We start from the raw sequence: 11,711 nt of genomic DNA, 5'->3' as shown, positions 1-11,711 counted from the left end.
AAGTGATTACAATGGTTATATCACAAGAGGATGCAGTGAGGCCCCCATAAGAAAGCTTTAGGTTGCTGCAGTCAGTTTCTGTAACAATCCCATTTCTCCAAATTTCTATAAAATGACTATTTTTTTCTACCAATCTAATAAGATTATAAAAATTGCCTACATAGACAAAGGCAAAATTGACTCTCAGAGAAACTATGTTTGATCAAGGACTCACTCAACTACAGCACCAAACTGTTTCCAGTTTCCCAGACTTATGAAGGACCCCTTTCTCCACTCTCTTCTTCAGAAGTGTCCTGCACGGCTCTCTGAAGAAGTAGCTTCAAAGTCTGTCATTGTAATCTGTGGTGCCTAATGGAGCCAACAAGGAAGTAAATGATGGGATTGGCACAGCTGTTAACACAGGACAGGCATGTTATCACTTTATAAACCTTGTCAGAGAAAATGCCTCCATAATCCATAATCCATGGCAAGAGGAACAAGTAGATCCCACAGGGCAGACCAAAGAATAAGAAGACCACCACTGTGAGAGTAATGGTCACATAGAACCTGGTCACATGGATCCCGTGTGATCCATAGACCATCTTAACCAATAAGGCTAGGCTGGACACAGAAGGAACCACAGATAATACTATTATAAGTGCAGTAATGATTAAGTCACAAGTACTACAGAAAGAATCTTCATAATGACTAAATAGCATGTCACAGCCTTCCCCAATCAGGAGGCTCAACAGTAGACAGAAGCCCCAGAGCAGAGCACACATGATGGCTGATGTGTGTCTTGGTCTTTGGCAGTGATACCAGGGGGCCACACAACTGATAGGCAGTGCTCAGCACCAATGGCTGCAATTATACACAAACATGCAAGGTATGCAAACATTAATACAATGAAGAGAAAAGAAAAGTAGCTGTTATTTAACTGAATGATACAATCCAGAGAAAACATAATATGAGAGCAAAGGTACAAGAAATTAAGCACTAGCCAGGTTAAGGACATAGAGAAGGCATTCCTTTTGTTTTTTGTTTTATGATTTTTGTTTTGTTTTAATTTTTTTATTTTTTGGATTTCTTTTTTTATTCAATATATTCCTTATTTACATTTCAAGTGATTTTTCCTTTCCTGGATCTCCCCTCCCTGAAAGTCCCATAAGCTCTCTACCCTCCCCCTGTTCCGCAATCTACCCCTTCCCACTTCCCTGTCCTGGTATTCTCCTATACTGCTGCACTGAGCCTTTCCAGGACCAGGGGCCACTCCTTCATTCTTGGGCATCATTTGATATGTGAATTGTGTCTTGGGTATTGCAAGCTGGTACTAGAGAAGGCATTCCTATGCATTTGAAAGGCTAGAAGCCACAGCACTATGGCATTTTTTTGGCAGCCCAATTATGCCAATGATGAGAGTAAGAAAATCCATGGTACTGAACTTGTTGATACAGGGTAAATTTTCAGGGTAGTAACTTTCATTCATTACTGTGTTGTTAATGTTCCAGGCCAGGGTGAATGGACCTATGCTTGGAAATTTTCCACTGGTGTTCTCTCAAAGAAATAGAGATATGAACACATGATATTCTCTGTCATTACCATGCGACTATGTAGGAATATCTGGCACAGGTCCATAAAGAGGGGGAAAGCAGGATTAGAGAGTAAGTAATTAACAATTTTCCAGAAGTGCTAGAAACTTCTTTTAAATCCAGTTTGTACTGTTTGGTTTATGTACAGACCAACATGATATGAGGTAGTTGATGGTGCCTGTACAATTGCTAAGCATTTCATGTCATTGACCAGCACAGATAATTCTACCTTACACCAATCAGAATGGTTAAGGTCAAAACTTAATGTGACAACATGTGTTGATATGGATTTGGAGAAAGAAGAACACTCCTCCATTGCTGGTGGGATTGAAAACTGTTACAACCACTCTGGAAATCAATGTCAAGGTTCCTCAGAAAATTGGAGATAGATCTACCCGAAGACCCAGCAATACCACTCTAGGTAGTATACCCAAAAGATGCCCCACCATGCCACAGGAGCACATGTTCCACTATGTTTATAGTAGACTTATTTGTGATAATCAGCACCTGGAGACAACAAAAATGCCCCAGGACAGAAGAACAGAAACAGAAAATGTGCTTCATTTACACAATGGAATACTACTCAGCTATTAAGAATGAGGACATCCTGAGTTTAGCAGGCAAATGGATGGAACTAGGAAATTTCACTCTGAGTGAGGTCTCAGACCCAAAAGGTCATGCATGATATGTACTCACTAATAAGTGGTTATTAGCAAAAAAGTGCAGAATGCCTAAGACATAGTCCACAGAACCCAAAAAGGTCAAGAAGCTTAATCGCTCAAGTAAGGATGCCTCAGTCCCAATTGGGAGGGAGAAGAAATCAACCAAAGGGATTGGGAGGGATCTAGGAAGGAAAGGGGACTGAGTGGGGTGAAATGGTAACATGATCTGGTATTTGGTGGAGGAGGTAGTGAAGCCCTGAGGGCCAGCAGGAAAGTATGGAAACAGGTAATCTCATTTGGTAGGAGGTTGGGGGACCCTCTAGAATGATGTGAGACACTCTAGGAATTAAAAGAAGGGGACATAGATGATATGCCCTACAGTGGGGAGAGCGAACTTGTCAAGCCCACCTCCTCCAGTAGAAAGGCAGGGCATCAAGTGAGGGATGCTGTTGCTATCCCACAGTCAAAACTCATACCCAGAATTGTTCCTGTCTGACAGAATTGCAGGGATAGAAATGGAGAAGAGCCTGAGGAAAAGAAGGTATAGTGACAGGCCCAAAGGGATCCAGCTCAAGGGGAGGCCCTATAGCCTGATACCATCACTCTGGCTATGGAGTGCTCACAGAATGGGACCTAACATGGCTGCCCTCCAAAAGACCCAACAAGTAGCTGAGAGAGAATGGGCAGAAGCTGCTGACTCCTGTGGTTGAATTTGGGAAAAGCTGGAAGAAGCTGATGAGGATCAGCAGTGTTAATTAACCTGGACCCCCATGATCTCTCAGATTCTGAATCTCCAATGAGACAGCATAAACCAGCTGATATTAGGCTCCCAACACATATACAGCAGAATGTCTGCTGAGTCTGGGTTCAATCAGAGAAGATGCACCTAACCCTCAAGAGACTAGAGGCCCCAGGGATTTCAGAGGTCTGGTGGAGTAGGGGTAGGTAGGGACATCCTTGTGGAGACAGGGGTGGGGTTAGGAAGGATGTATGTGATGTGGAACAGCCAGAGAGTAGACCAGGAGGGGAATAAAATCTGAATTTAAAAATAAAGAAAAATGAATGAATGAATGAATAAATGAATAAATAAATAAATAAATTCTCAATACTCCTACTACAAAAGCCTATACTCAAAATTGGAAAATCTACGTGAAATTGACAATTTTCTAGACAGATATCAGGTACCAAAATTAAATTGGGATCCGATAAATGATCTAAAAATTCCATAACCCCTAAAGAAATAGACACAATCATTAATAGTTTCCCAACCAACCAAAGCCCAGGACCAGATGGGTTCAATGCAGAGTTCTATCAGACCTTCAAAGAAGACCTAATACAAATTCTTTTCAAACTATTCCACAAAATAGAAACAGATGGAATACCACCAAATTTGTTTTATAAAGCCACAATTATTCTGATATCTAAACCACACAAAGACCCAATAAAGAAAGAGAACATTAGACTAATTTCCCTTATGAATATTGATGCAAAAATACTCAATAAAATACTTGCCAACTGAATCCAGGAACACATCAAAATATTCATCTGCCATGATCAAGTAGGCTTCATCACCAGGATTCAGGGAAAATTGAGTATATGGAAAACCATCAACATAATCCTCTATATAAACAAAATCAACAAAAAAACACAAGATCATTTAATTAGATGCTGAGAAAGCATTTGATAAAATGAAACATCTCTTCATGTTAAAAGTTTTGGAAAGAGGATTAATTCAAGGCCCATACCTAAACACAGTAAAAACAATATACCGGGAAACAAGTAGCCAACATCAACGTATTTGGAGAGAAACTTGAAGCAATCACACTGAAACCAGGGCTGTCCACTCTCCCTCTCTCCCTACTTGTTCAGTACAGTTCTCAAAGTCCTAGCCAGAGCAATTAGAGAACAAAAGGAGGTCAAAGTGATACAAATTGGAAAGGAAGAAGTTATATGAGTTGATATTATACTTAAGTGACCCCGAAAATTCCTAAACCTGATAAATATTTTCAGCAAAGTGGATGGATATAAAATTAACTCAAACAAATCAGTGGCTTTCTTCTACTCAAAGGATAAACAAGCTGAGAAAGAAATTAGAGACACAACACCTTTGACAATAGTCACAAATAATATAAAATACCTTGTTGTGACTCTAGGCAAGTGAAAAATATGTATGACATGAACTTCAAGCCTTTGAAGAGAGAAATCAAAGATCTCAGAAGTTGGAAAGATCTCCCATATTCATGGATTGGCAGAATCAATATTGTAAAAATGTCCATCTTACAGAAAGCAATCTACATATTTAATGCAATCCCCATCAAAATTCCAACTCCATAGAGCTAGAAAGAGCAATTTGAAATTCATCTATAATGACAAACAACCCAGGATATTGAAAACTATTCCCAATAATAAAAGAACTTCTGGCAGAATCACTATCCCTGACCTCAAGCTGTACTTCAGAGTAATCATGATAAAAACTGCATGGTATTGGTACAGTGACAGGTAGGCAGATCAATGGAATAGAATTAAATGAGTCCACACCTTTGGTCACTTTATCTTTTACAAATGAGATAAATTCATCCAGTGGATAAAAGGCAGCTTTTTGAAGAAATGGTGCTAGTTCAACTAGCAGTTAGTATATATAAGAATGCAAACTGATCCATTTTTATCTCTTTGTACAAAGCTCAAGTCCAAGTGTATCAAGGACCTTCACATAATACTAGATACACTGAAACTAATAGAAAAGAAAGTGGGTAAGAGCCTTGAGCACATGGACACAGGAGAAAAGTTCCTGAGTAGAACACCAATAACTTAAGCTCTAAGATCAAGAATTGACAAATGGGACTTCATAAAATTGAAAAGCTTTTGTAAGGCAAAGGACACTGTCAATAAAACAAAACAGCAACCAACAGAGTGGGAAATGATCTTTACCAATCCTACATCTGATAGAGGACTAATATCCAACGCACACAAAGAACTCAGAAAATTAAACTCCAGAGAACTAAATAAAGCCTATTAAAAATGGAGTATAGAGCTAAACAAAGAATTCTCAACTGAGGAATACTGAATGGTTGAGAAGCACCTAAAGAAATATTCAACATTGGGGAAATTCAAATAAAAATAACCCTGAGATTTCACCTGACACCAGTCAGAATGACCAAGATCAAAAACTCAGGTGACAGCAGATGCTGGCAAGGAAGTGGAGGAAGAGGAACACTCCTCCACTGCTGGTGAGATTTCAAGCTAGTACAACCAATCTCAAAATCAGTTTGGCAGTTCCTCAGAAAATTGGACGAAATACTACCTGAGAACCCAGCTATACCACTCTTTGGTATGTACTCAGATGATGCTCCAACATATAATAAGGACACATGCCCCACTATGTTCATACCAGCCTTATTTATAAGAGCTAGAAGCTGGAGAAAACCCAGATCCTTCAACAGTGGAATGGGTACAGAAAATGTGATACATTTATACAATGGAATACTGCTCAACTGTTAAAAACAATGAATTCATGAAATTGTTAGGCAAGTGGGTGGAACTAGAAAATATCATTCTGAGTGAGGTAAACCAATCAATAAAAGAATAGGCTCTCACTGACAAGTGGATATATTAGCCCAGAAGCAAGTAATATGTAAGATATAATTCACAGACCATATGAAGCTCAAGAAGAACAAAGACCAAAGTATGGATACTTTGGTCCTTCTTAGAAGGGGGAACAAAATACCAAATGGGAAGATATACAGAGCTAAAGTATGGAAAGGACATCCAGAGACTGTCCCATCTGGGGATCCATCCCATGTACAGCCACCAACCCAGACTCTATTGTGGATGCCAACAAGTGTTTGCTGACATGAGCCTTGTATAATTGCCTCCTGAGAGACTATGCCAGTGTCTGACAAATGCAGAGGGGAATGCTCTTAGCCAAGAATTGGTCTGAGCACAGGGTCCCCAATGGAGGGGCTAGAGAAAGGATCTGAAATAGTTTCAGACCCATAGGAGAAAGAACATTATGAACCACCCAGTATCCTCAGAGCACTCAGGGGCTAAACTACTAATCAAAAAGTACACAAAAATGAGGAGGACCCATGATTCCAGCCACATATGTAGCAGAGGATGGCCTTGTCAGATATCAATGAGAGGAAAGGCCCTTGGTCCTGTGAAGGCTTGTGGCCCCAGTGTAGAAGAATGCCAGGACAGGGAAGTGGGAGTGGGTGAGTTAGGGAGTAGGGGGAGGGGAATGAGATAAGGTGATTTCAGAGGGAAAATGAGGAAGGGAGAAAATTTGAAATGTAAATAAAGAATATATCTAATAAAAAAAAGAAGTCAGGCAAAATAATATAACCAACTTATTTAACTGATCATTGGCTCTGAGAAGCAGTGTATTACATAGTTTTCTCTCACAAAAGAATATAAGAGCATGTCTTTTTTTCCATAGCATAGCTGAATGATTTGGGGAGATGGGGCCTATTTGGGGTCTAGTGGGAAAGTCCTATTCCTGCGTTTTTGTCTCAAAATTAACAGATCCCTGCATGTAGTATTCTGTGGTAGAATTGTAAACATTTGATATCAGAGAAAAACAGCATATTAAAATCTCTCTGGAGATTCATGCAATATATCCTCACTGTTTTTCCATTTTGTAGTCCAGATATGGGGGAGCTGATCAATGTTGAAGAACAACAGCTCTTAGACAGTTCATGACATTGTTCTCTAAGTCAACAGATGCTTCGCAGAAGTGAGTAAGGGTTTATGATCAAATGAAGTTTATACAAACTCTAATCAGACATTATGATGTACATGTATAGGAGGAAATGATAGATTTGAATCCTCAACCTTAATAAAGAGGGTTTTTTTTTTTTGCATCCAGTCTATTCCGTTTACACTTTAGCCTCTTTCATTAAGTAATATCTAATCATTTTCCCTCCAAGTAGTTGCTTTTCTGGGATTTCAACCTTCCATTATAGGTAGTAATATCATTCATTATGAATTTGCTTTCTAAAACTTTATGGCTAAAGAGTACTTACTCTATTTGGCATTTTCATTATCATGGCACAGTACATCCATCTGTACTTTCTTTCCTATTACATAAATATACATACAATGAAATAACATCTCAGGAACCAAATAAAAGGACACACATGCAAAACAACTGTAGAGTCTATTATTTGTTGGTTAACGCCTCCAGAGCACAAGGATATTTTGGTTTTTTTTTAAAGTTTTGTGTGGTGTTTTATTTTTGTTTTCTTTGTTTCAGAGAATTTCGTTGTTTTGGGTTTTTGTTTTTTTGAGAAAGAACTTAAGTTAGGTGGGTAGGAAGCAAAATAATACCTGGGTGTTTTTGGAGGAGGGGAAGAATATGATTAAATATATTTAAATTTAAAAATTGTTCTAAATAAAACATAATTAAAAAGAATGTTTGACAAGTTTATACTGTATCATATGCAATGTTTTGTAATAAAATTTCAAGCTCAATATATATTTTTATTTTTAATGATATATGTAGGTTTATTACATGGAAGATTTTTCCACCTTCTGAGGTGTTCTTTGATTTCCTTCTGCAGAGACCTGAAGTTCTTGTTGTATAGATCTTTCACTTGTTTGGTTAGAGTCACACCAAGATACTTTATATTGGGTCACTTAAGTATACTATGATATCAGCTGCAAATAGTGATAATTTGACTACTTCCTTTCCAATTTGTATCCCTTTGACATCCTTATGTTGTCTAATTGCTCTAGCTAGAACTTCAAGTACTATATTGAAAAGATATGGAGAGAGAGGACAGCCTTGTCTAGTCCCTGATTTTAGTGGGATGGCTTCAAATTTCTCTCCAGTTAGTTTGATGTTGGCTACTGGTTTGCTGTATATTTCTTTAACTATGTTTAGGTATGGGCCTTGAATTCCTGTTCTTTCTAAGACTTTTAGCATGAAAGGATGCTGAATTTTGTCAAATGCGTTTTCAGCATCTAATGAAATGATCATATGTTTTTCTTTCCTTGAGTTTGTTTATGTAGTGGATTGCAGTGATGGATTTCCTTATATTGAACCATGTCTGCATCCCTGTGATGAAGCCTACTTGATCATAGTGTATCATCATGATCATTAGATCCTACTACAAAAACCTATACTCAATAAAACTGGAGAATCTGGAGGAAATGGATAGTTTCCTGGACAGGTATCAAACACCAAAATTAAATAAGGATCAAATAGATCATCTAAACAGTCCCACAACCCCTAAAGAAATAAAAGGGGCCATAGAACGTCTCCCAACCATAAAAAGCATAGGAGCAGATGGTTTTGGTGCAGAATTCTATCAGACCTTCAAAGAAGACCTAATACCAATACTCGTCAAACTATTCCACAAACTAGAAACAGAAGGAACACTACCCAACTTCTTCTACGAATCCACAATTACGCTTATATCAAAACCAAACAAAGATCCAACAAAGAAAGAGAACTTCAGGCCAATTTCCCTTATAAATATCGATGCAAAAATGCTAAATAAAATTCTTGCCAACCGAATCCAAGAACACATCAAAAGATCATCCACCATGATCAAGTAGGCATCATTCCACAGCTGCAGGTATGGTTCAATATAAGGAAATCCATCAATACAATCCACTACATAAACAAATTCAAAGGAAAAAAACTACACGATCATTTCATTAGATGCTGAAAAAGCATTTGACAAAATTCAGCATCCTTTCATGCTGAAAGTCTTGGAAAGAACAGGAATTCAAGACCCATACCTAAACATAGTTAAAGCAATATACAGCAAACCGGTATCCAGCATCAAACTAAATGGAGAGAAACTTGAAGCAATCCCACTAAAATCAGGGACTATACAAGGCTGTACTCTCTCTCCATATCTTTTCAATATAGTACTTGAAGTTCTAGCTAGAGCAATTAGACAACAAAAGGAGGTCAAAGGGATACAAATTGGAAAGGAAGAAATCAAATTATCACTATTTGCAGATGATATGATAGTGTACTTAAGTGACCCAAAAAACTCCACCAGAGAACTTCTATAGCTGATAAACAACTTCAGCAAAGTGGCTGGTTATAAAATCAACTCAAGCAAATCAGTAGCCTTCCTATACTCAAAGGATAAACAGGCAGAGAAAGAAGTTAGGAATATGACACACTTCACAATAGCCACAAACAATATAAAGTATCTTGGTGTGACTCTAACCAAACAAATAAAAGTTCTGTATGAGAAGAACTTTAGGTCTCTGAAGAAGGAAATTGAAGAAGACCTCAGAAAATGGAAAAATCTTCCATGCTCTTGGATTGTCAGGATTAATATAGGTAAAATGGCCATCTTGCCAAAAGCAATCTACAGATTCGACGCAATCCCCATCAAAATCCCAACTCAGTTCTTCTTAGAGTTAGAAAAAGCAATTCTCAAATTCATCTGGAATAACAAAAAGCCCAGGATAGCTAAAACTATTCTCAACAGTAAAAGAACTTCTGGGGGAATCAGTATTCCAGACCTCAAGCAATACTACAGAGCAATAGTCTTAAAAACTGCATGGTATTGGCACAGTGACAGGCAAGTGGACCAATGGAATAGAATTGAAGACCCAAAAATTCATCCACACACCTATGGTCACTGACCTTCAGCAAAGGAGTGGACAACATCCAGTGGAAAAAAGATAGCCTTTTCAATAAATGGTGCTGGTTCGACTGGAGGGTAGCATGCAGAAGATTGTGAATTGATCCATTCTTATCTCCTCGTACTAAGATCAACTTCAAGTGGATCAAGGACCTCCAAGGAAAACCAGACACACTGAAACTAATAGAAAAGAAACTGGGGGAAACCCTTGAGGGCCTTGAGGACATGGACACAGGGGAAAAGTTCCTGAACAGAACACCAATAGCTTATGCTCTAAGATCAAGAATTGACAAATGGGACCTCATAAAATTACAAAGCTTCTGTAAGGCAAAGGACATTGTCAAAAGGACAAAACGGCAACCAACAAACTGGGAAAAAATCTTCACCGACCCTACATTTGATAGAGGGCTAATATCAAATATATACAAAGAACTCAAGAAGTTAGACCCCAGGGAACCAAATAACCCTATTACAAACTGAGGTGCAGATCTAAACAAATTATTTTCACCTAAAGAATTTCAGATGGCTGAGAAGCACCTTAAGAAATGCTCAACATCATTAGTCATTAGGGAAATGCCAATCAAAACAACCCTGAGATTTCACCTCACACCAGTCAGAATGGCTAAGGTTAAAAACTCAGGAGACAGCAGGTGTTGGCGAGGATGTGCAGAAAGAGGAACACTCCTCCACTGCTGGTGGGATTGCAAGATGGTACAACCACTCTGGAAATCAGTCTGGCAGTTCCTCAGAAAACTGAACATGACACTACCGGAGGACCCTGCTGTACCTCTCCTGGGCATATACCCAGAGGATTCCCTGCCATGCAATAAGGACACATGCTCCACTATGTTCACAGAAGCCTTAATTATAATAGCCAGAACCTTGAAAGAACCCAGATGTCCCTCAATGGAGGAATGAATACAGAAAATGTGGCATATTTACACAATGGAATACTACTCAGCAATTAAAAACAATGAATTTATGAAATTTGCAGGCAAATGGTTGGAACTGGAAAATATCATCCTAAGTGAGGTAACCGAATAACGAAAGAATATACATGGAATGCAATCACCGATAAGTGGATATTAATTAGCCCAGAAGTTCTGAATACCCAAGACACAAGTAGCATATCAAATGACTCCCATGAAGAAGTAAGGAGAGGGCCCTGATCCTGGAAATGCCTGATCCAGCATTGTAGGGGAGTACCAGGACAGAGAAAAAGGAGGGAGGTCATTGGAGAATGGGTGGAGAGAATGCTTATGGGACACATGGTGGGAGGGGGGGAACTGGGAAAGTGGAAAGCATTTGGAATGTAAAGAAATAATTTAGAAAATAAAAAAATGGTGGAAAAAAAGAAAATAAAAATACATAATAAAATAAAAAAAAATAGTCACCTCCCCCAAAAAGAAAAAGTCTGGTAAATGGTTCTCATAGGTGCTTTACAGCCAGGGTTACCCATACCTATTATAGTTCCTGAAAAATTTCACAAACTTATTATAGATTTAAAAATTTGCTTCTTTACTAGTCTTCTCACTGAAGAGGATAAGAGATTTGCCTTTTCCTTACCTGCTATAAATTTTAAAGAATCTATGCATAGATTTCAATGGAATGTATTGCCTCAAGGGATGGCTAACAGTCCTACTCTCTGTCAAAAATTCGTTGCTGCTATTATTTAACCAGTCCATGAAAAATGGATAGATTCATATATAATCATTATATTGATGACATATTGCTTGCTCATTCTAATTATGATGATATACAAATATGTTTTAAGGATCTGAAATTTCATTTAGCTGAATTTGGGTTAGTAGATGCTCAAGAAAAAATTAGAATGTCGTAATTATTCATATTTAGGCGTTCAGCTTTTTCTT

General features: G+C 38.2%; 1 pseudogene; it reads right to left on the bottom strand.

Annotated features, from left to right (window-relative positions):
* Positions 1 to 214: 214 nt before the first annotated feature.
* On the bottom strand, positions 215 to 7,263 carry LOC127691979 (mas-related G-protein coupled receptor member B4-like; annotated as a pseudogene).
* Between the last annotated feature and the right edge of the window lie 4,448 nt (positions 7,264 to 11,711).

The sequence above is a fragment of the Apodemus sylvaticus genome, chromosome 1 (assembly GCF_947179515.1).
Source record: "Apodemus sylvaticus chromosome 1, mApoSyl1.1, whole genome shotgun sequence".
Classification (NCBI taxonomy): Eukaryota; Metazoa; Chordata; class Mammalia; order Rodentia; family Muridae; genus Apodemus; species Apodemus sylvaticus.
The sequence above is the reverse complement of the archived record's forward strand: the minus strand, read 5'-3'. Positions and strand labels throughout refer to the sequence as shown.